Consider the following 22,723-nt stretch of genomic DNA (forward strand, 5'->3'; position numbering starts at 1 on the left):
GATTTCCTCTTAGAGAAATGACAGCTCCAAACAAAGTTCTCTAGGATATGCCAAGTTTGGTGGTGGTGGTGGTGTAAGGGCTTGTGTGTTTTTTGTTATTGCCTTTTTGCTTTTTTCTTTTTTAACCTTGGACGATTTAAACAGGAGACTGGGTGGTCAGGAGCGCTTGTTAAATACTGGCTGGTTCACAAAGTAGATGGTGACAGCTTGCGGTAGCAGCTAATAAAGTGATTCCCTCATTCCTTCAAGTTCAAACAGTAGGGATTTGTGCCTTGAAGATGAAATGTTGGGATTTCTTCTTTGCTGGAGGCAGGTAACTCCAAGTATGTTTAGCATCACATTTGTCAAACTGTGGACACTTAGAAAGCTACTGGATGTCTCACAGTGAACCAAGAGGGACCAGTAACACTCTGGGGCCTGTTTTTATTCTGAGAAAGATCAAACACAGGACGAGACCAGAGCAGACCTGAAATCACCCAAAGCATGTAGATGAGCAGACACTTCCTATCCTTAGATGTTCAGTGATCACAGATTCAAAGGGGTCAGAAGGGACTTGCAGAGATCATCGAGCCCAGATGATACTTCACTGCTTCCAAAGTAATTTACAAAATACAGAGTATGTTTGAGGGGAGAGAAGTAACTATTTCACCATTTGCTTTGTGCGCGCATGTGTTTTTTTCAGAGGTAATGCTCCTACTGATGTGGTATTGTTTCTAAAAGCTTTTATTTCTACGGTCCTCAGGTCCAAGCTTCAGGCATTCTTTTCCACGCAAATGTTTTTCCTTCTCCAAGTGATCCATGTCAGAATTTTCATCACGTTAAACCATTAATAGAAGAGACATGGCTAGAGGTTAAGAGGGCAATCTGACATTTAAAAAGTGAGGATCACTGTTTAATGTAATTTTAAGTGATTGGAAAAAATAGACAAGCACTGAAGCGGCAAGCGATGCCAAATTAAGTTTAATCAAAACTAGAGAAGACTTTGATGAAATTCAGAAGCATATAGAAAATTGAAAAGATAGGCCAGGGCAAACAAAATCTAATTTTGATAAATCTAATGTAACAGGCACTTTAGAGAAAATAACTTAGTTTATACTACTGGGTACCACTCACAAGAAGAAAAGTGAGCAGCAGTATGAACAGATCAGGAAGAACCACCTCCTGCTTCCTGTCTGACAGTAGCCTGAAAAAAGTACATTTAAAAGCACGTGGAGCTTCTGCTAGAAATGAAGAGCACAGATGCTTTTATGTAACATAAACCAGTTCGCGCTGCTATCTGTAATGATTCTCTCACCGAGTCCAAAAACTGAGTAAAAATACGGCCTTCCAGCTGAAGAGCTGGCTGAGGCTTCATCAGTGAATAGCGCATTACGAATCTGCCTCTGAAACAGAGCAGTAGTCCTGCCTCAGATGTCAATGCTGGGGGAAGTTTTGAGTCAGACATAATTCAGAGTGTTTGCAAGATTTCCTGCACCATTTGGTAAAGTCTGCTTGTCTGAGAGTGCTTATGACCTCCCATGTAATCCTTAGCTTCAAAATCTCAGCCACAGAAAGATTCATTTTATAGGACTGTGGATCACATCAAGAGAGTATTGGAAATCCTGGTAAAAAAATACCATACAACGATGTGCCTGCTGAGTATGAATATACTGACTTGGGATTCTCAGAATTACAGTAACATCCACTTAGGTAGTGAAAGATTTATTACAAGGAATTAGAGCAGCTTCTTTGGGTTAGATGAACAACGAAGTCAAATTTGGGTATCTTCTTTTTAGCCACCACACACTGAGATACAAATAAAAGTAATTTTAAAGCTCTGGGGAGCTTTTCTCTGCATTTCTGATTTATTAAAAAAAAAAAGAAAAAAAAGAAGAGGAGAGGCAGCAAAACCACCACCATCAGATCTTTATAGTTCCACATGTCCTAAAGCTTTAATTCCTGAACAGACAAAATGTGTTTCCTTGATGAAAGGGCATTCTAAACTAATAACACAGCACAGTTTTCAGAAGTGTTTACAGACATATTGCTTGTGCTGCTTCTGATCGAAGATCCACTGAGACAAACACCACTGCTACATTTTTATGCCACTGAGTTACTGATGTGAAAATACTGATGGCGTTCAGCATGGTACGACTAGCACAAACACAAATTATAGTGCAGTGCAGATGGACTCACTTCAGTTGGACTTGGTCACACGGAAACCAACCCACTGAAACCAACCCTAGAACAAGCTCCTGGCAGAAACACAGCCCTGCCCATTGATTCTCATACAGAACTCCACATACATTCTCATTCTGTAGGCTAAGCCTGTAAAAGAAAACAGCAGGCTGGCTTTTCCCTGAACTCTCCTTGGACTTCAACTTTCTACCTGAAGGAAAGGTCAGGTTCTCACAAAAATCCCAGGGGGAAGGATCATCACGTGTCACTGACATCTGGAAGTTGTGTCAGCTTAACTTTTGACAAAAAAGGCATTTTTTGTACATCTAGAAGTGAGTGGTAGGCATAACATAGACACCTGAACCTGCAGCTTGATTTTTGAAGTTTCAGATACCTACCTCTTAAAAAGAACTGCTTTGACCGACTTCAACAAACAAGAGATTTTTTGTTGTTATTGAAGAAATTACATTAGTGAAGAGCTGCCTGGCCGAGGCTGACTGTTATTTCATGTCCTGAGTCATGCTGTTTACACTGTGTTGAAACATGGTGGCATATAATTACGTAGGCAATAAGCTCATGGAATCCTTAGGCAAACACACTCTGTACTTAAATCCTGGAACAATTTTGACCTTGACAAAGTGAACTCTGATGAAAATGAAGAAGCAACGGTATTCCCAGTCACCGGTGGCTCAGAAGACATCCACACAGGCACATGCATGTACAGGATTAGATCTCTGCTTACCAAAATGAGAATGATAGCTTCCTTATGAGAGCACCATTTTTCCTCTTCACACAAATGGAACCACTGGAAAGTTTTCACTTTTGAAGAGAATCAACTAAAAACTCTCTCTGTTACTAGAGAGTAAGGCACATTATGCAATTACTGGAACCAACAACAGAACAGGTGGGGTAGCAGTGGAACAAGGGGAGACTGATCTACTTTCTCATATTTCTAACAGTTTCTTTGGAATTCACTACTATAGGCTCTTGGGAACTCTCCTAGAAAACTCAGAAAGAAAAAAAGAGAAAAAAAATCACTGTTCCTAAATATGTCAACATCAACAAAAAAAACAATTTTTGGACAGCGCAGAACAAATTACCACAAGACAAAATATTGGTTATGGTAGATTACCAGGCTGCTGTCTGAACATAAACCAGAAAGAAAGTACTTGGGCCAAAAGTATGAAGTCTAACTGAAGAAAACACATACATAGATGAAGGCATACATGAAAAAGCAGAACAGAAGCATCGTGCATCTATGAAAGATACTGATTTTATAGTCTCCTGAGTTGACCCGCTAGCTAAATCAATCACAGCCTAAGTAACATAGCTTTATAAGGAACAGTGGTTCAACTCAGATGTCTTTATCATTTGATATAACCACACCTGCACTCCCAGACAACAAGGCAAAAAAAACAACTATTGTTCCACTGTGTTAACCTGTGAGCACAAAATGATTAATGAACGTCAGGAAATCATACTACAGTGTGAGGCTGTTCATTAAGAAAGGGATTTCATAAGTTACTCTCTGGGAAGACTGGTGACAGAGCAGGCATGGCAGCCACACGCAGTCAGAAGGCAGCAGGGCCATAAAAACATCAAAAAACAGATTCAATCTGGTTCCTGTGGAGGAAGAGGACAACAAAAAGAAGGGCTGGGAGAAAGCTGCAGAGACAGACCTGACAACAGAAAGCAGAGGAAGATGAAGCTATGAAGCTAGGAGAGCAGCATCTATTGCATGTACAAAGCCCACACTGTAAGCTTCTCTCCTAATACATGGGAGTAAAAATACAGCAAAATACAGTATGTTCAGGCATCTCAGAGGGACCAGACTCCATGCAACATCCTTTTCATACTCTGGTTGATATTGGTAGGTAGATTCAGCTGGGTTCAAGCAGTGCAACCCACAATGTTGCTTTATGAACAAATACAAAAGCAGTTCTGTTTTCTTCCCCTCTGGGTACAGAGCAATGGCAGTTCAGCCATCAGAAACCTTCTGGGACACATCTGCCTTTTACAAATTGCCTTACGCCATGTGTGCATCTGAAAAACAAAGCCAGGAGACTCCGAGAGCTATAGTTTTGTTAGCTTCCTGCCCTGCCAAGGTTTCCTTCACATTCTGATTGATTCAACTCTGATACTTAAAATATCATTGCGCTAACCTGGGAGAATGTTTATTACGCAGCCATAAATCTTCACAGAAGAAACATGAACTTCCTGGGTAGAAGCCACGAAACAAGGCTTGCTGATACAGACAGCTTCATTAGCTGAAAAAAAGGTTACGTGCAAAAGTAATGAAGTGCAGGATGCACATCATTTTAGTCAACATTTGTAGCAACAGCACTCCTATGCCCAAAAGGTAATTTGTTTAAATTAATAAACCTCCCTGTCACAATTTCAGCTTGAGCTAGAGTGCTTCAATTATTTTACGTGTTTACATTTTGAATGTTTAAACACCACGTGCACACTACTGCCTGAACTTCCACTTGTGGATCCTGGCCTAGAAATCAATGACTGCGCCAGCTAGCATGGGGAAAAAATGGTATCTCTGGAACAGATCAGAGAAACACAGACATGAACGGCATCTTCAGCACTGTCCCTGCGCGTAGCTGGATAAAGTGCATGTAACAGAAGATGATTGCAAGCGGGCATGAGAGTTAGAGAAGAGGAATGCCCTCTAAAAAGCAAGCAGCAAAAGCTGCTACCCAAGGCAGCTGTGTACAAGACGATTATTTACTGTGCCTGGTTTGCAGACAAGACGAGGGCATAAGATTTTCCAAAAAGAAAACACCAGGTACTTGCTTACAATATAAAGCTTGGAGTGAAGTTACCCTGAGCTTCTTTATATTCCTCAAGGACAGTGTTAAAACTCACTATTCATTTACTTGGCAACAGGCTGCAGCCCACAATTTTTGTTATCTTTTCTTACTCTGAGACGAGCAAGTGAGTTCAACAAAAGGAAAGAAGTCCCTGTGTAGCAAAGTACATGTTAAAATGAAACAAATATAAATCTCAAGAAAGCCCAGAAGATCAGTTTTTCCCCTTTCTTAGTTTGAGTTCTAAGAAAGGAATTGCTCTTACATTAAATATAGCAGTGGTATACTACAGAAAATAAAATTTTGTGTTGAATATTGATTTAGACTTTTTAATCCAGCATATCATGGGGCCAACTCTGCCTCTCTTTCACTTTAATTTCTTGTAGCTTTACTAAAAATAAGCCACTTTACTGAGATTAACTTTTCCATTCATGGGAGAGCAAATTATATCAGTCAAGCATGCAGTGGTGACCATATAAATACAGAGCATGCTTTGCTGCTACAGGGAGGAATTGGCACAAAGCTCTGCTTTACCTTGTCACCATTATCCCACCCTTGCAGCAAAGGCCCTGCTGATTAAAGTGCCTTTTCACTAACAAACTTCTTTTGACTGCCCATGCATGCCTGTCCAGTTGTTTCCTTTGAAGTTTTCCTCACTGTTCTTTCAAGGCAGGAAATGCACTAAATTCAGCAAAAGCAGAAGCCAAAGACATGGAGAAAGTTTTACGTTTAATTACAGAAACCAAACAGTTACACAAATAAAAAGCAGAAGTACCATCATCTTCCACAAAAGCAGTGCTCCACTGGCAGAAATAGACATTTTTTGTCCTAGAAGCCTAGGCTTCAGAGAGGGTGGCACAAAAGGTGAGAAATTCCACCTCCTCCAAAGCTTTTAAGATGAACATGGTTGGGAAGGAAAGATGTCTTTTAACTACTTCCTTACCATGCATTTAAGAAGTCAAGAAAATGGGACAGGCTGAAATTAGTCAAAGTTGAGCAAACCTTTTCAGATGCTGTTTTCACACCTGTTGTCCATCAGTGCAAATGCCAGGTCCATGACCCACAGACATAGTTGTGACTCTTTGGGATCTGACCACTCCTCCCAGGGTTCTGGTGAGAAGGGATGCTCTCATCTCCTGAGAAGGCAAGAGAACTTACAAATGCATGTGAGCAGTGCAGGGCTGCACATGCACAGCTCCTCTCTGCAAGCCCTAACAGAAGGCAGAAGGTACTCACAAGCAGATCGCTAACCACCAAGGCAACAGATACCTCCTTACTTTGCCGAGAACCCAAAATTCAGGCTGCTGCTGCTCTGCAGGTTGGGCCAGGGTACATGGGATGACGACTGCTGTGGAAGAGGCATGCTTGCCCACACCAGTCAGTGATGCATATTTTATTTATTTTTTTTTTTTAACCCAGTGACAGCAAGAACAATTGCTCTCCTGCAGCTCTTTCTTTCCTCTTCCCAAAGTATCAAAAAACACACCCTTCATCCATGGGGTTCCAAAACTCAAAAGGGACTAAAGTACATCCATTGCTGCGTCTCAGCAAAAATGCTCTCTGCTATAGAAAGGCAATGACACCTGATTACTGTCCATAACCTTTCTCCCCAGCCAAGTGCCACCACTGTCACTGTATTTCATGAAATCCCTTTCGGATCAGCACAACGCTTTCTATTGATTTTGGTGCAGTTTGGACCACTAAGTCATAAGGAGACAAGCCCTGTGCATTCTCTGGCTTTCACAGGTATCACTGATATTACTTAGGTCCCACTGTGGTTTCAACAGTTACTTCAACTCAGAAGAGGAGGTGACAATGGCTCACCCATTTCCTACCATACTACATGAAAGATACTTTACTATTTCTTCCATTCCAGTAACCTCTCTCTCTGAAACTAGCTGGAATTCAGTCCATCAGACGGATGCTGATGCTATGTTCCAGTCTAACAGCAGACCAAAAAATAGATGGCAAATTGCTTGGAGATGGATTAAGTGGGTCTTACTGTTTACTTTGCAGTGAATCAAGTTAATTATCAGGCAGTAAAAACAATTCCAAAAAAATTAGATCTAATTGGAACTTAAAACAAAATAAATTATAAAAAAAAACAACAACAGAACAAAGTGGAGAGGAGAATACTATTTTCTTATGGCTTTTCCTAATCTCATCCACATGTTTTATTTCTCTTCCCTATTTTTCTGTTACTAGAGACAAAAATGTAAAAGGTCTTCATGGTAATTCTCGTAAAGCACATGAATCAGCAAAGCCTTGATGAAATCTCAGCTCCATTGCTCAACATGGGAACGTCAGAAGAAGTGTTTCATCAACACCTTATTCCTTGATGGGACTGAGAGGGGCCAAGAAAGTGTAATGCAACTTTCTGGAAATACAGCTATTGACAAAGCAAGTGAAGACACAAGAATAAATTTGTAAGCTCTTATAGCCAAATCATATCAGTTATTAAAATCCAAAACACATCATGCATATTTTCAGTTGTTAAGATTTACATCCATTCCCCAGCCCCCCCAAAAAAATAAAAAATTACTATTCCTATCCATGAGGGAAAAAGTGTTTTCACAGAACAATAAGGAGAAGTCACATCAAAGTAGAAGTGCCTCTGAATGCTTAATGTAGAAGTCATACCTGAATTTAATTGTGCCTGCTTGCTTGCAGAAATGTTTAAAGCACAGCTGTGGGCATTACAAGGGAGCAGCAAAATCTTATAGTACTTGATCCTGGCAGAGTCCCCAGCTAGCCCCTTGTATTACAATTCTCATTTTCTGCTCTCTATGTTGCAGTCCGTTCCCCAAACTCACAAATGATGGCAAATATTGTAAATGGGTTCTACTACTGTATTCACATGCACCCCGTTTCCAACGAAGCAAGTTCTATCCTTACACCTACTTAATTTTCAAAAGATTAGGTTTCAAAAGCAAGGTAGCTTTACAGTCATTTCAAACACAAAAAATAAGTAAGCCATAATGCTACTTTAAACTCTCCAGTGAGAGTAACATCGATTATTTAAAACCATTTAGCCAACATCTTTCTCAGCTGTTGGGTTGTTCTCTGAGTCTTAATCCAACTACTAATCCATCTACCAACAGACAGGCTACAACCAACTCCCACATGATATTGGTTGCTGTTTTAAAAGCAAGGGAGGGATACATGTAGCATAATCAGACATAATAACAGGGGTACACATTCACTAATTATAAATAGCCATCACTTCACATTTCAGTGAAGATGAAGAAAATTAGCAAGATTTGCTTGCATAAAAGACTCCTATAACCTTATAGCCCGCAGCCAGCAGACAACAAGAGGAGGAACACGTGACAGCAATTGTGCTGTGCTGGCTTTCATTCCTTTTCACTCAACTAGACTTTGTATCTCCCACGTTGAGTTGAAATTTATAGCTAAAAAGTCTAATGTTTGCCTTGTTATATGACTGTAGAGAATGGGGGGAAAAAGTAGGTTTTTCACTGTACCACTTTTCTATTCCTAATTTCTGTTTAGCTTTCCAGCTAAAAAGGAATTCGATTCCCTTAATAAATAGAATACTGGAAACTGATGAGTAAATCATTACTAATTGATCATTTTCCCTTCTTACCTAGCTAATAATGTCAGACAACACTGCACTGGACTGAGTGGGATTCATTTAGTTAAACGTAGGCAAGTACGTTCCTCCAAGTATGGAGGTGCTACCTCCAATGAGTTGCCCTTGGCTTCTGTGTGAGCCAGTGGAGATGTAGTCAGTGAGTACAACTGCCCTTCCCCTAACACACATATGTGGAGCAAGCCAGGGGATTCACGCCCTAAAAATATTTCTTACCATTAATCATAAGGACAACCAAAAATGAATAGCTCCCACCAGAAAGCAGGGTGAGATGAGTATCACCCCGTTATGCTTGGAACTATCATTTATGCCAATTGCTCTTGCAACTTCTCTCTTAAATGAGCACTGTTGATATCTTGTTCCAGGAGAAAACAAAACAAACCAAGAAACTCACACCTTAAGTCATGCTATTTTCCCCTGTAACAGAATCATTTGTTTCTCCCTAGGAAACTATGGAGCAACAAACTTTGATAGTTCATTTGGAATGAAATATGTCAGCATCATGGCTTAGTCCCTTTGCATTACTTAGGAAAGGCTGTACAGGGAAAACAATGCTTTCTTCATGCAAAAACAAAAGTTATGCTTGTTTTCAGTCTTTCAACAAAACCTGAAGAGTATCTGCTGAAAAGATACAAATGCAAATGTTGCATTAAAGCATCAATACATTAAAAGTTACAAATAAAATTGGCAGAAGAAAGTTTCGATGAGCTGCAGGTAGAGACTTAACCAATCAAACAAAAACCGATCTGCATATGTTGCCTACTTACGGCCATACCTTCTCACTCACCAGGGTACCTAGCTCTGCTCTATGGACCATTTTTGCAGATACTGCATATGGCTTATCACAAATACCTTTTACCCCTTGTAATTACATCCATATAATGCAGTCTGGAAAGGGATTTGAGATAACTACAGAGAAAAACACGCTGCAGGCATCTCTCATTCCCACCAGGGATCTCCCTGCTTGCATTAGCCAGTGGAGATCCCAGCGCAAAGAGGGTAAGAGTAGTCCTGGTAAATGGATCTGAAGGGCAAAGGACTGCTCCTAATCCTGCTTTTTTTGACCATAAAAGCTATGGATACTCCATCCCTGGATGAGTTCAAGGCCAGGCTTGATGGGGCCACAGGCAACCTGATCTAGAGAGAGGTGTCCCTGCCCAAGGCAGTTGGAACTGGATGGGCTTTAATGTTGTCCCTTCCAACCCAAGCCATTCTGTGATTTGATGACTCTATGACTTTGTTAACATGCTGTAGCACAGGACAAGTTCAAGTCACACTAGGAGTTCATGTATTTTATATAATACATCCTTAGTGTTTTCCCTTTTCCCCAAGATGTCTCATAAGCCTACTTCTAAATATGTTTTCATTTCAAACAATTTTTGTTTAGAGACAATCTTTGTAAATATCATTACCATAAAAAACAACATCATTCCAACTCCAAAGTAACAGGAATCAGGAGCAGCATAAGGGTTTGTTAGACAAATGACTACAGTTTATTCTAGTTTGTTTCTCAGAAATGTATGACTTGTATAAAATAGAGGATAAACCAAAAGTGGATACTGAGAAGATGTAAATATTAGTCAAAATATTAGTAAATTAGTGGTAATAACACAGATTTAATAGTAAAGATTTGTTTGTATAGACACTTTTTGACCTGAGGGCCTTTCCTAAGGGAATGAAAAACTTGCATATTTTAAGTTATTTCCATCCATCTGTCTAGTGAAGCAATCCCATGGGCCAAGACTTCTATCATCTGTGTTTACTATGTACATAAGATAATCATCTGCAGACCACAGCTTGATATAGGCTTGTCTTTCATACCCAGATATGGTAATAACGCATCAACAAGAAAAAAAAAGTCACTTCTTGCAACTTCTCAGAATGAAAATCTTTTTTGAGCATGAAGCACAGACCAAATGGTGAGAAAAAAGATGAATATTTGATCTGTTCAAAATTTGTATGCGAATGAATGGAGGGAGTAGTTTGCAAGAGAGGTGCACTAAATTCTTTGTCAAAGCCTGTAGTCAGCCATGGGTCCAGCACGGACCAGTGAGCTCCTGGTGGAGTGTAAGTTTGGCAGAATGCTCCTTGGTAACCTAAGCCAACCTACACACCGTGCTCTCCAGGGGTCATAAATTAAGCTTTTTGAGGGTAATAATGAGCTGTTGGCAAGAGTAAACTGTGGTACATCGTTTCTTGTCTCCTGGCCTGCACCTACCATCCAGCCTGGCACTGGAGGAATGTATTCAGCAGAATGTGATGAGAGGCAGTAGCAGGAAAAGCAGCACTCTACGAATAATGTCAATGCTGTTATGAAGAAGATTCCCAGATATTGATTTAACCTGCTTTATAACAAACTCCTCGAAAAATACAAGGCAAAGCATAAGCATTTATCCAGCTGATTTGATTACCTTTTACCTCACATGAAACACAGAAGGGACCTTTAAGATCATCTACTTCCAACCCCCTGCTACAGGCAGGGACACCTCCCACTGGACCAGGTTTACTCACAGCCCCATCCAGCCTGGCCTTGAATGCTTCCAGGTAGGGGCATCCACAGCATCACTGGGCAACCTGTCCCAGTGTCTCACCACCCACACAGAATTTCTTCCCAATATCTAGCCCAAATCTACCCTTTTCCAGTTTAAAGCCATCTTCCCTTGTCCTGTGTCTTCATGCCCATATATAGGTCTCTAAGAAGTTCTCCAACCCTACACACTCACAGGATTTGAGGAAAAATTAAAAAAAAAAAACACTGTATAGGAATACTGGAAAAACATGACAATTAGAAAAGCATCATTTAAAGAGTTCTTCAGTGTTGATATTAGAATGATACCTAATGTATACAGAGAAATATATACATACATATACCCACACTTTTATCAGAGAAGCTCCTTATTTTCACTTTATACCTACTTAATTTCACTTGCTGCTTCTAAACTACCAGAACACTGCACTGTTCACATGGCAAAGACTGTAGCTAAACGAAAAAACAAACAAAAAACATGCACAAAGCTTTACAAGAAGACTCAGTCCTCAGTTCACAAGCTTTAGATTTTTTTTTTTCCTTAACACACCTCTGAATTGTTTCTGATCTTTATTTTCTTTCTTGTTCTGACTGGAACTAGAAGGATGAGAGAGCATCCATCTTTAGAAACACCTCTGCAACACCAACAGTCCAGAACAAAAAAATATGCAAAAGGAAAACCACCTGCTGTAGGACTTCCAGGACTTAACCTTCCCAAAAGAACTAGATAATTTGTATACCCTTTTGGATTATTTTGGGGGTGTCTACTTTAAGAAAATCACCCCTTAAACATCCAAGCCTTACGAGTTCTTATTCCATGCTGGTGATTGCCTGCCTGTGTTTTTAGCCACCAGCACTGCTGTTGTTCACACAGGGGTTTGTACCAAAGGCAGACCCCCAATCCCAACAGCTCACAATCAAAATAGTGACCTGATGCAACCGGTCACAAAAGAGACAAACAGGTCTTAGGCAACATAATCATTAAGTTAGATGCTATAACTTAATAACACCACTGACTTCGTGGTGCAAAGACATTAGGAATTGTGGCAGCTTCTGTGCCTCTGGCACAGGTGGGAGCAGTGGCTCCTAAACAGGGCTAACAGTCAGAAAAACTATTGTGAGAGACCAACAGAACCCCATCTGCAGCATCCTCAAGGCTGACAATAGAAGAACCAGTGCATTAAGGAAGTGGGGACAGATATAAGGTCAATATTTACAAGAGTAAGAGACTAACACAATAATATGTAAGTACATGTGTATAATCAATGATTATACAGGTGTCATAATTAAGAAACATACAAGAGAGTTTGGCTAAGCAGGTTAATACACCAAAAGGAATAGAGAAAGGGCTTACCCTGGTCCTGGGCTCATGGAAAACTCCAAACGGAGGCATCTCCAGAAAGAGATCCTTCCCCACTGGTAGGCAGCTCTTAAATGGGGCCTCGGAGAGGTGGAGCCAGGCTCCATCCCTTCTGGCAGCACAGGTGAATTGCCTTCACTTGTGCTCCCAGGGCTGACTCATTGCTTGCCTCAGGAGATCAATCAGAGGTTCAGGCTGTGATTCAGCAGTCTCCATACAACATGTTAAACTACTTGCCTGCTATTCAGCTCTCCCGAGCCACACTCAGAAGTTTTCACGTCAAGACAAAAGAGATGACATTAACACCACTAACAAGGTATGTACAGATTGTCCAGTCAGAAACATTACGTTTTTAGGTAGCTGTCTCAGGAGGCAGAAGAAGGGCACAGCAGAAGTTCTGCAAATACATTCTGGGTCACTGCCCAGGGCAAGCATCCTCATATTTTACCCATCAGCTTTCGGTAAACACAGGACATCAGATCATTTTCTTACAGAAGGGAAGAAATAAAACCAACATCAAAAGTGATCAGAAACAATGCAAAGCAAAATAAAGTCTGTTCCCAAAATAGTAAGGAAAGAAAAATGAGCCATCACAAATATTTAAATTGTTTATATAAAGTTTAAAAATAAATTCTGGCACTCATTCAAGATCTTAAAAGGGACAAATGAAGGAAAAAAAAAAAGACCCCTCCAGATAATATTTATTGCCTGCAATGGCTATAGCATCACAGCAGAGCATCATGCAGTATCTCCATGTGAAGAATGCACTTGCCACAGCTGTGTAACCATGTAGCAGCCAAGCAGAGATGCACAGCACAACCTCCTCCTGTGCATGTAGCAGGAACAGAAATGCCAGATGTGGAATTACTGCCCAATTACAGCTTTAACACTGATCCATGCCCCCATTCTAGAATTATTCAGTATGTTCAGGAAGGCTTTGGTAATGCTTTTTTCAGAGAGCAAAGTCTCCTCTGGTCTCCAGGCAAAATCTCACCCCTGGCTAAAACCAGGGATAGTTTTTGCCATGGATTTCTATTGCCAGGGTTGCACTGCTTATGCTATCTTGGCACAGGCTGTGGACACAGCTTCCAAACCTGGCTGTGATCCAGAGCTCAGCCTTCCAAAGCAAGCTCATGGTTTTTGCTGCTGCTATCCGAGAGCAAACCAGGGCAGCTTTTATGGAAACAATGCTGCGGGAAACACAAGAAAATGGAAACTTCCTCCTCCAGCTCCCTTCCTGCAGCTGAGCAGTAGATGGGTTGAAAGCCTGTGTGTGCCAGGGCCTCCACCAACATCTCCAAGTCGCAGGGGATTGCTCATGTGATGCCAGTTACAGCTGCACAGCTGAAGTCTCCACCATGAACAGCACAGCTCGCTGAACAGGGACAAAACAGCAGCAGTTCCCAGGCAAGCTCCTTCTGGGGTAACAGGCATCTCAGAGTCACAGAAAGGTTTAAGTTGGAAGGGACCTTTAAAGATTATCTAGTCCAGCTCCTCTGCAATGAACACAGACATCTACAGCTAGACTAGGCTCCTCATAGCCCTGCCCCCCGGCTTTGCTGGGGTGTCACCTAGCACAAATGGAAACTAAACTCACTTTCACAGGGGTAATATTTCTTATATGAAATTGGATTTATACTGCGTGAATTTATCAGGCTTTTGTACTTGACCAGGGCAAGAAAGAATTATTTCCTCCAATAACAGACAACTATCTGCTCAAAGGAGTTGTTTGTAGCTATTACAATTGCATGAACTCACCTGTTTTCTCTGAATATAGAAAGCTTTATTTAAGAAAACTATAAATATATATATACATTCTGATTGACAATTTTTCACTCCTGTTTCAAAGAGTTAGTACCTAAAAGACAGAATGCAACCTGAAGAACAAAAATCAAAGTTTCCAGGTTATGCTGCTTCAACGCCGCACTTGCAGGGACTTTTGTCTCTAAATTTCCTATCTGGGGACTGAAAACCTAAAAACATTCAGGACATCTCAGAGACAACCTCAGCTATCTAGTCCATTGTTAAAACATCTATGATCCACTGCCTGTTTCTGGTGAGAGGGGAAGATGCAAGGGGGTAAAAACCTTGCATGTATTTCAACATCTTTTACCTGCTGGAGTACGATGAAGTTTCTGGCTTCTCACTTTTTCCATTCTTTCCAGATTCTAGAGCATAAGTGCATGAACCAAATTTGCCCAGTGACAGGGCTTCATCTCTTACTTGGAATGGATTTTAAAAGCCTCTCCATTGGACGATTGTCCACATACACTCAAGGTTCACTGAAGCCCCCTTTTCATGGCTAGAGATGTGTTTCACTTCATGCTTGCTAGATCCTAGGTGGTCAAAAACATGTGAAAGAATGTACAAATTTATATGACATACTCTATTTTAACTTGCCTTTTTTTGTTAGTTGTTTCTATTTTTACACTCTTTTCTGTGAATTTAATGTCACTTCCCTTACATCCATTCCTGCCAAACGAGGAGCTGCCTCTAGATGACTGCTAATAGGATGAAAATTACTAAGTCATGACAAGTTTAATCAGTTATATTTCTAATTTATTTTCTCAATTAAGGAAGTCTTAAGTAATGCAGAGCATGTGCCAAAAGAAGGAAGTAGTAAATTTACTTTACTCTCACATTAGTTTCTCTTAGTTTTAGAGCTGTTTATATTTCAGTCTAGAGTTTAGCATCAGGCCTGGGTCTTCTCCCAGGACAAAACAAATGCAGTGTAAGCTATTATAGGACTCTATTCCTTTTCATTATTACTTATTATTACAATATGGCTGTTATCCAGTCTTAGCCTTACACAATCAGGTACATTCACATATTGCAGACCAAAAAGCCTACCTAATGCATCCAGTTCTTAAGAACATGTTGAACATAAACTCAGGGAACAAGCTGAAGCATATGCCATCAAGTCAAAGACATTGTAGACAACTGGAAAATAGTTCTAACTCCCAGAAAGCTTCCGATTTCAAATATCTGGAGGAGCAGAAGTAGAATAGAACAACTTGCAGGTTCCAGATACAGAACACTAAACATTCCCTCAGATAGCTGAGACTCCAGGAGATGTCATGGAGTTCTACAAAGGGAATCAGTGATGAAAATTTTACAACTGGAAGTATACGGCCAGGGATGCAACTTTTTATCACCAGCACAGCCATCCCAGCTCTAATTATCCCATTACATGTAGAAATGCAGAAGGGTGCATGGAAGTGAGGTTGGTGGCACAGAGTATGGGCCTTACCTCAACTGCTTCTGAACCTCAGGAGTTCAAGATGAATTCAGTTCCACAACCGAAGGTACAAGTTGGGGGAAAAACAGAACAGAGACATTTTCTGCCAAAAAAAGTCTATGCCTGTAACATATTACTCCCACGTTTCTTCAAGCACATTATCAGGTACTTTCAATATGAATTAAGGCACTGGATTAGCATTACTTGTTGCCAACCAAACCAAACCTAGCATCTCTAAGAGTCTCCCAGGAGGTGCACATCTATTCTGACTATCAGGTGGTTATAGTTTTGGAAGACATCCAGAATCCACAGCCATCAAAAGTGATTGTTTTCTTTCTAGCCCAGAGGAGTTTTCTGCTGGAAGTTGCCTTCAGCGTTTTCTGATGAAGTGCCTTGCTCATTCCTTCCTAAGGGTAGCAAAATGAAAGGGTGATAATTTTAGGCACTCCCCAGTTTGGACAGGATAGGCTGATCATGAAGATGTGGGTCCAAGATCATGGCACAGACTGATACTCCTCCATGTGTTATAAACAGGAAAACCACTAAGACAAACAAGCTGTCCCCTATTGTAATTTTCTGTAGCAAGAGTCTAGCATTTAGGATTAAGCATATTCCCCCTCCCCACCTCACAAGTGTAAATTTGTCCCAAAGAAGTACTAATAAACTTTTACAGTAGAATGAGCCATCACATCTTAAGTTTGTGTAACTCTGTATGAAAAACAAGCTTAGAATGTTTCTAAAACAGTAGCATTGCCACCTTTGTTCTTTCCTTCCACCTGAGACAACAAGCTGTTTGGTTAACCAGGACTGCCAGAAAAAGCAGAAAAAAAATATTCCTTTCCATCATCACCTGCCTTTTGGAATGACTTTTGCTAAAACAAAGTGCAGCACCTCTTATCTTTTGGCTGCTCACTTCCTAGAAGAGCTGTCACTGGGAAACACAAAGAATCCTCTTAGAGGAGCTCCATGAATGACCTCTCCCAAATTATGATCTCTTGTATTCTCCTCTCTAAAAGAGCTGTCCTCTGACCAGGCCTAGCTCTGTCCCTCCTGGTCCTCCAGAAGATTTAATCTCCAAATGAAATTTCTTTTGAGGCACTACGGTATTGGACAAAAAGGCATCAGTGGGCAAAAAGTACAGCCAGGCATAAGTCTGCAATTGAGTGTTTAAGAGCAATAACAAAGTGTCATGCTTCATATACACCTCAGAAATAAATCTCCATTAAAATTAAAGAAATGTGATTTTTTTCAGGTTGAGTCCATAAAAAAAATACAATATATTGAAGGAACAAGAATGTGAAAGGGCTCAAGACTGAAGATTTGGATCCCATTAGGGACTAGCAAGGAACACAGCAGTTGAACAAAGGTGGGTAAAAAAGAAATAGAAGGAAAACAAAGCTGTGCTTTAAGTGCTGACTGAGCCTCGTTCAATATGATACCTACTTCATTTCAGGAGCATAACATCTTATTACTTGAATTTATTAATGTTTTAATATTAATTTATTATATGTAATTTATCTGGCAGCAGCTACACATGACAACAAGTTTCTACTTGGGTCATAAACAAAGCATTTGGCCTTTTTCATAAATGCTGACTAAAGTCGAAGCAGAAAAGTGAACTAAAGTAAAATTAGTTACTTTGCTACAATTTGAAACAGGATAGGGATTTATTTTCTGCTTGTTCATTGATTTTGTCATCAACAAGCCTTGTACAGACACTCTCCATCCCGGCATAAGTGATCTGCCATCTAATCACATCACCAATCAGTGTGACGAAGAAAAAAACAAAGTGGTTTCTTTACAATCTGGGAAAATGGACAAAGAAGAGTGCATCTGGACAAAACCCCTGCCATCAAGCTCAAAGCTGAACACCTCCCACTGGCCTCAGGAGATAAGACCAAACAGCCTTACTGGCTATACTGCCCAGTAGCTGAAAGTCCCAAACCAGCTTATAGCACAGTATCTGCCACGATCTGCTCGCCCTCACAACGGCACTACCAGCCCTAGCAGTTATTGCAGCACTTAACAACTTGCAGCATGGGTCTCCTCTGAAAGGGCATGAGTGCCAGGAAAATTTGGCTGCTTCAGTTTGGCCAGATTGCATGGAACAGTTTTGAATTTGATCTGGAACTTGCTTTTGATGAATCCTGCAAAAAGCTGCTGGAAAAGCCAACCCCATGATAATTACTAGTATTTAAATTTTGATACTGCTAATGCTTAAAGGTGTCAGCCTTCTTGCCACCTCCTAACAGTCTTTCTGGTGCATTTAAGAGACAATGAAAAAGAACCCAGAATAACACAGCAGTTCTTCCCTCACCTGCGTGAGGGTCTGAGAACAAGCACACAATTTCTCCTCTGCTTGGTCCCCAAAAGGAGAGTTTTGATCACAGAGCAAGGTGACAAAACACACCATATTCACGTTGCCAAGACAGTATGTATTTCATTCTGCCGGAGGGAAGCCAGGCTGCATTAATAGATTACAAGCACACTTTGCAGTTTTGGAAAACAGAACTGTCCCAGAAGATGTGCTTTAATAGCCTTTAATGTTCAGCCTTTAATACTGAACGTACGCTATGGCTGCATCTGGATCAGCCTGACAGTTTTTCCCACTGGCTCAGCAATGGGGGGAAAAAAAATATAAATAAAACAAAAAGGAACAAGTCGTAAGATATCAACTCTGGTATTGGTCTTAGTGCTGTCTCTCACTGCAGTCATCATTGCTGGCAATAGCACACAGCAGCTTTCGTCTCTCTTAGTGACTTTAAACTTCCTGCTAAAGACTGGAATAGGTCACTGCTCCCCTTGTTTGCCCAGTCGTCTAAATCCTGTGAAATTCTAGATAATCATGACTAAGTTTTCATAGCTGCTGCTGTGCAATGACTCTGTGCCTCAGGCATTATCCCCTGACTTGCTCCAGTTTCTCTCCTCTCCCTCAGAGAAGCAAGCAGGACAGCTGGGTCACTACCCAGGGGAGCTGTAATTCACCAGGCACTGGTTTTCACCTCCTCCCCTGCAAAGCATGGTTATCATCCATGCCCAACACACAATCTCTCACAACACCAGATTCTCAGAGAAGGTCTCAACACACATGAGCAACAAGGCTCAGCCTGCAGCCACCAAATCCAATGAGAGTGCTTCTCCATTAAAAATAAATAAATACTTCAAAATAAGCTTAAATGTCTCCGGGCGTTTCCCTACATCCTGTAACAATGCTTGTCAAACCTTAACACAGAGATGTTAATTCACTGTCAGGCAGCTTTCATGAAGAAGTCTGGCAAATGATCAAGGTGAAGTCATCTCAATATTACACATGACAGTGGGGCAGAATGCTTTGCCAGCCAGACTCTAGGAAAGAGCAGAGTACAGCGGATTAAGAATAAAAGAATAAAACATGTGCATCCCTCTCAGACAGATGAAAGAGCTACACAGGGAAAAACAATCACAATCACATACAGCGACTCAATTTCGTGAGTACTACAGACAAAGTTGTGTGAGATCAGCAGCTCAGAGTATCTTCAGGGACCTGATATAACAGCTGTGCACAGCAGACAGAGGTGAGATGTGTAAAAGGAAACCTTTGGCTACAGAGTTCAGCAGTGAACAAAACAGGGAGTTGTACAGTTTTTACTCAAAAGGTAACATTTTATTCCAACCCTGGCTGTACAAACAGCATGAGCTTCTCACTTATGTGCTGTTATGAAAAGTCTCATCACTTCTCAGCCCCATCCTCCCTTCCAGTTATGACTGGATCCAGTAAGAGTTAATATGACAAGCAACAAGAGACTGCTTGCAACAACCAGACAGTCAATGAAGATAAAGATCTCTGGAAAATATAAATGCTGTGGTCGGTTTAATCCTGTGCCAGGACTGCTCATGGTGTTTGAAGCTCTTACAGCCCTCACACTGCACATAGACAACAGAGTGATAGCAAGAGACAGCTTAGCTGGCTGGCATACAGTGAGCTAGGAAACCACTAAGAGCTTCTTTAATACATGTAGGAATCACACATGGGGCTTTCACCAGCATCCTCCTTGTGATTTTTGTGGTAAATCAAGGACAACAATATTTGGCTGCACATAAACCTGCACATAGAGCTTACCTTGCTGTCTGAATCAAGTTCTCTTGCCCAGTACATAGACAAATACATCCTTAATATTAAGGGAACCCACAAAAGCTGTTACTGGATTCACCACTGTTGAAGTAGAAGGTTTGTATTGGCATCAAAGACAGAGGAGTAACCACCCAGCAGCAAAGCATCTCCTGAGAGGGAATAAGCAGCATCTACACAGTATCACGAGAAAATCAGCAATACTTCTGAAGGTCATAATTAACTTGTACCAGCTCTTCATTTTCTACTACCAGTCAAATCTCCAAAGGTTGTTTAAGTTAAATGCAGCCCTTGCAGGTAACATCTGAGGCACTGTGAGTATTGGAAATTACTGTCAATGCATACTAAAATGTTAGGGTTTTCTGAACTAGAAATCAACAAGCAGTTTCCAACAGAGGGGGGAAGAAACTGAGGCTCTCCTCTACTTCCCCACACCCAGTGCTGAAACAATCAAGCATTTTCATTGATTCAAAAAGAATTTCCATTTCCTTCTCTGACCTCAGCCAGAAGAACTACCACAACTCTACCAATTTGAACTGTAATTCAGTAGCCTGCCTTGTACAAGATCAAGTTCTGAGCTAGACATAACCTACAAGCTTTGATAACCATTTATATCAGCCACATATTTACAAGGAAAGACAGACTTTAACACTCAAATTCAGTAGCACAAGTAAGGTTTTTCCTGTCATGAGAGACAACAAATAGAAAACAAGTCACGATCAGTACAGTGAGGATTCTTAACTACAGAATGATTTAACCATTATCCTTGCCAGTTCATTTGCAGCCTTCAATTCTTTAGTGCTTGGTTTCCTTGGTGTCTTCTTAGATCTCAAAAGAGATCACAGCGAGCTTGTACAAACCTAGTTCTTCCATGAGTCTCCTTAGTCCTTCAGTTTTACGTCACCAGCATGCAGTAGCTACTTGTTGCTAAGACAGTGTCACCCAGCAAGGCTTGGCACAGGCTTTCATTTAACTAAGGTAATGTACGGATCTGTGCTGTATGTCAATTGGACTGGGAGCCCTGCTTACCTAGGATGGTTTGTCAAGCTGGCACATGAGGTCATGCACAAGTCCAGTCAGGATCTCTATCCTTCATCACAGGTATTACAGAACTGACAGCTTCATATTAACCTATAGGTCTATTTATCACCAGGGACTCAAACACAGAATAAAGCGAATAGATTAAGGATGCAAGTGCAAACAACTTCATTAGCCAGGGAGGCAACAGTAAACCAAAGGGCAGAAGAACGCTTAAGCAAAAGACTTACTAAAAAATACTTTAAGCCCAGGCCTTTAATCATCAATTCCATCATAAAACTTTGTGATCGAGGAAAGTTTCGGTTGGAGTTTTGGACACTTCCTTATGTTTCAAGTTTGGGGTTTTTGTCTTGTTTTTGTTGTTGTTTTTAAACTAGCTGTTACTTAAGGATATCAGTGAGAGATCATGACCTCATTATTTCCACTCCTCCAGAGTCTGTAGGTCTCCCTTTGATGTTTCTAATGTCACATAGTCTCAGGATATCACCTTTCCCATGAAATTACACGGATTGTCCTTCTCCACTATTTGCATTCTCCGTTTGCATACAGAAATGACACTTCCTGCAATTCTTCCAACTGTGAAAAATAGCCACTTAAATAAAATACAAAGCCAACAGCCTTGTTTTTTAACCAGCTGTTTTAAGTTAAGAGAAACATTTATAAATGTTTAGATGTATTAACTATAAAAGTCAAATTTTCCAGAAACTTTCCAGAAAAAAATAGTTCTTACCTTTGCAATCCCAAGATCAGCTGCAAATGCTACATTAAATATAACAGTTTTTTGGGCATATGTTGCCTTTTAATATATTCTGTATAGTAGCCAAAAACTTCAATAGGACTAGTGTGAAAGAAATCATTATTGGGTTAAGATAGAAAGGGACATGCTCCTTTTCACCTAAACTCAATACATGGAAGCCTGAACAGATGTGCTTATTTGAGAAAGATCAGAATTATTAAATTCATAGCTACTCTTACTTAGAAAATGTAACTTTATGTCTACATTTTCCATCACAAGCTTTTCCTCAGCAGAAACCAAATGTTGCTCCAGAAACAAACAGAAAAAAAAAAGAAAAAAAAACATGAAAGATATCTAGTCACTTCTCAGAGATCCATACACTTAAGATGACATCATTTCCTTAGTGGTGGTCCCTTTATTTATTTTATTTTCCCTCAACAACCATGCATAAAATGTTGATAAAGTCAAAGGATGAACCTTATCTCCCATTCTCATGATATTTTAGGTACATAGTAGTTTCCTGGAAAAGTTTATACATTTAGGGATGTTTGGACCCACTGGTTTCTCAAAAATAAGGCAGTACCAATTGACATCCTCCGAGGTTAGGTCATACATTTCTATGGGAATCTGTCCTTCAGCAAGAAGGATATGAAACTCACCCACACAATCATACTACCTCATACTGCTCTCTAGGGTGGTGGTACAGATTAGTGCTTCCAAGACTTAGGCTTGCTTAAAAGGTAAGTCTCCTTTCTATATGATTTTCAAATCCATTCTATATATAGAGAGAGCATACTAAAAAAAAAATTCTGTTTACAAAATGCCATTTGTACAGCATTTCTTCAGCAGCCACTTATGAGCAACGATAACACTCCCAGCAGGCCTGGAAGAGTTCTGTCACCTGAAGAACACACACCCTCTCTGTCCCACCATCTCTGGAAAGTGCTTCCTATATTCCCTAGGTTCACGATACAGATGAAATTCAGTTATCCCACTAGTATTTTTAAGTCCAAATGAAAACTGGTGTGCTTTTCAAATCTGAGAGTGCAACAGCTTCAGGACAGGTCCTACATAATCCTGGCATTCCCATGCAGATCCCCGTATCAGCTCCATGTTCAAAGGAAAACACCTTG

The 22,723-nt window shown here is 40.5% G+C and overlaps 1 protein-coding gene across 1 annotated transcript in view; it reads right to left on the minus strand.

Moving 5' to 3' along the window:
• ITGA9 (integrin subunit alpha 9) overlaps nucleotides 1–22,723 on the minus strand; it is a 207,864-nt gene that overhangs the window by 144,973 nt on the left and 40,168 nt on the right. The gene's annotated exons all lie outside the window — the stretch shown is intronic.

The sequence above is a fragment of the Meleagris gallopavo genome, chromosome 6, assembly GCF_000146605.3.
Source record: "Meleagris gallopavo isolate NT-WF06-2002-E0010 breed Aviagen turkey brand Nicholas breeding stock chromosome 6, Turkey_5.1, whole genome shotgun sequence".
NCBI classification, from domain to species: domain Eukaryota; kingdom Metazoa; phylum Chordata; class Aves; order Galliformes; family Phasianidae; genus Meleagris; species Meleagris gallopavo.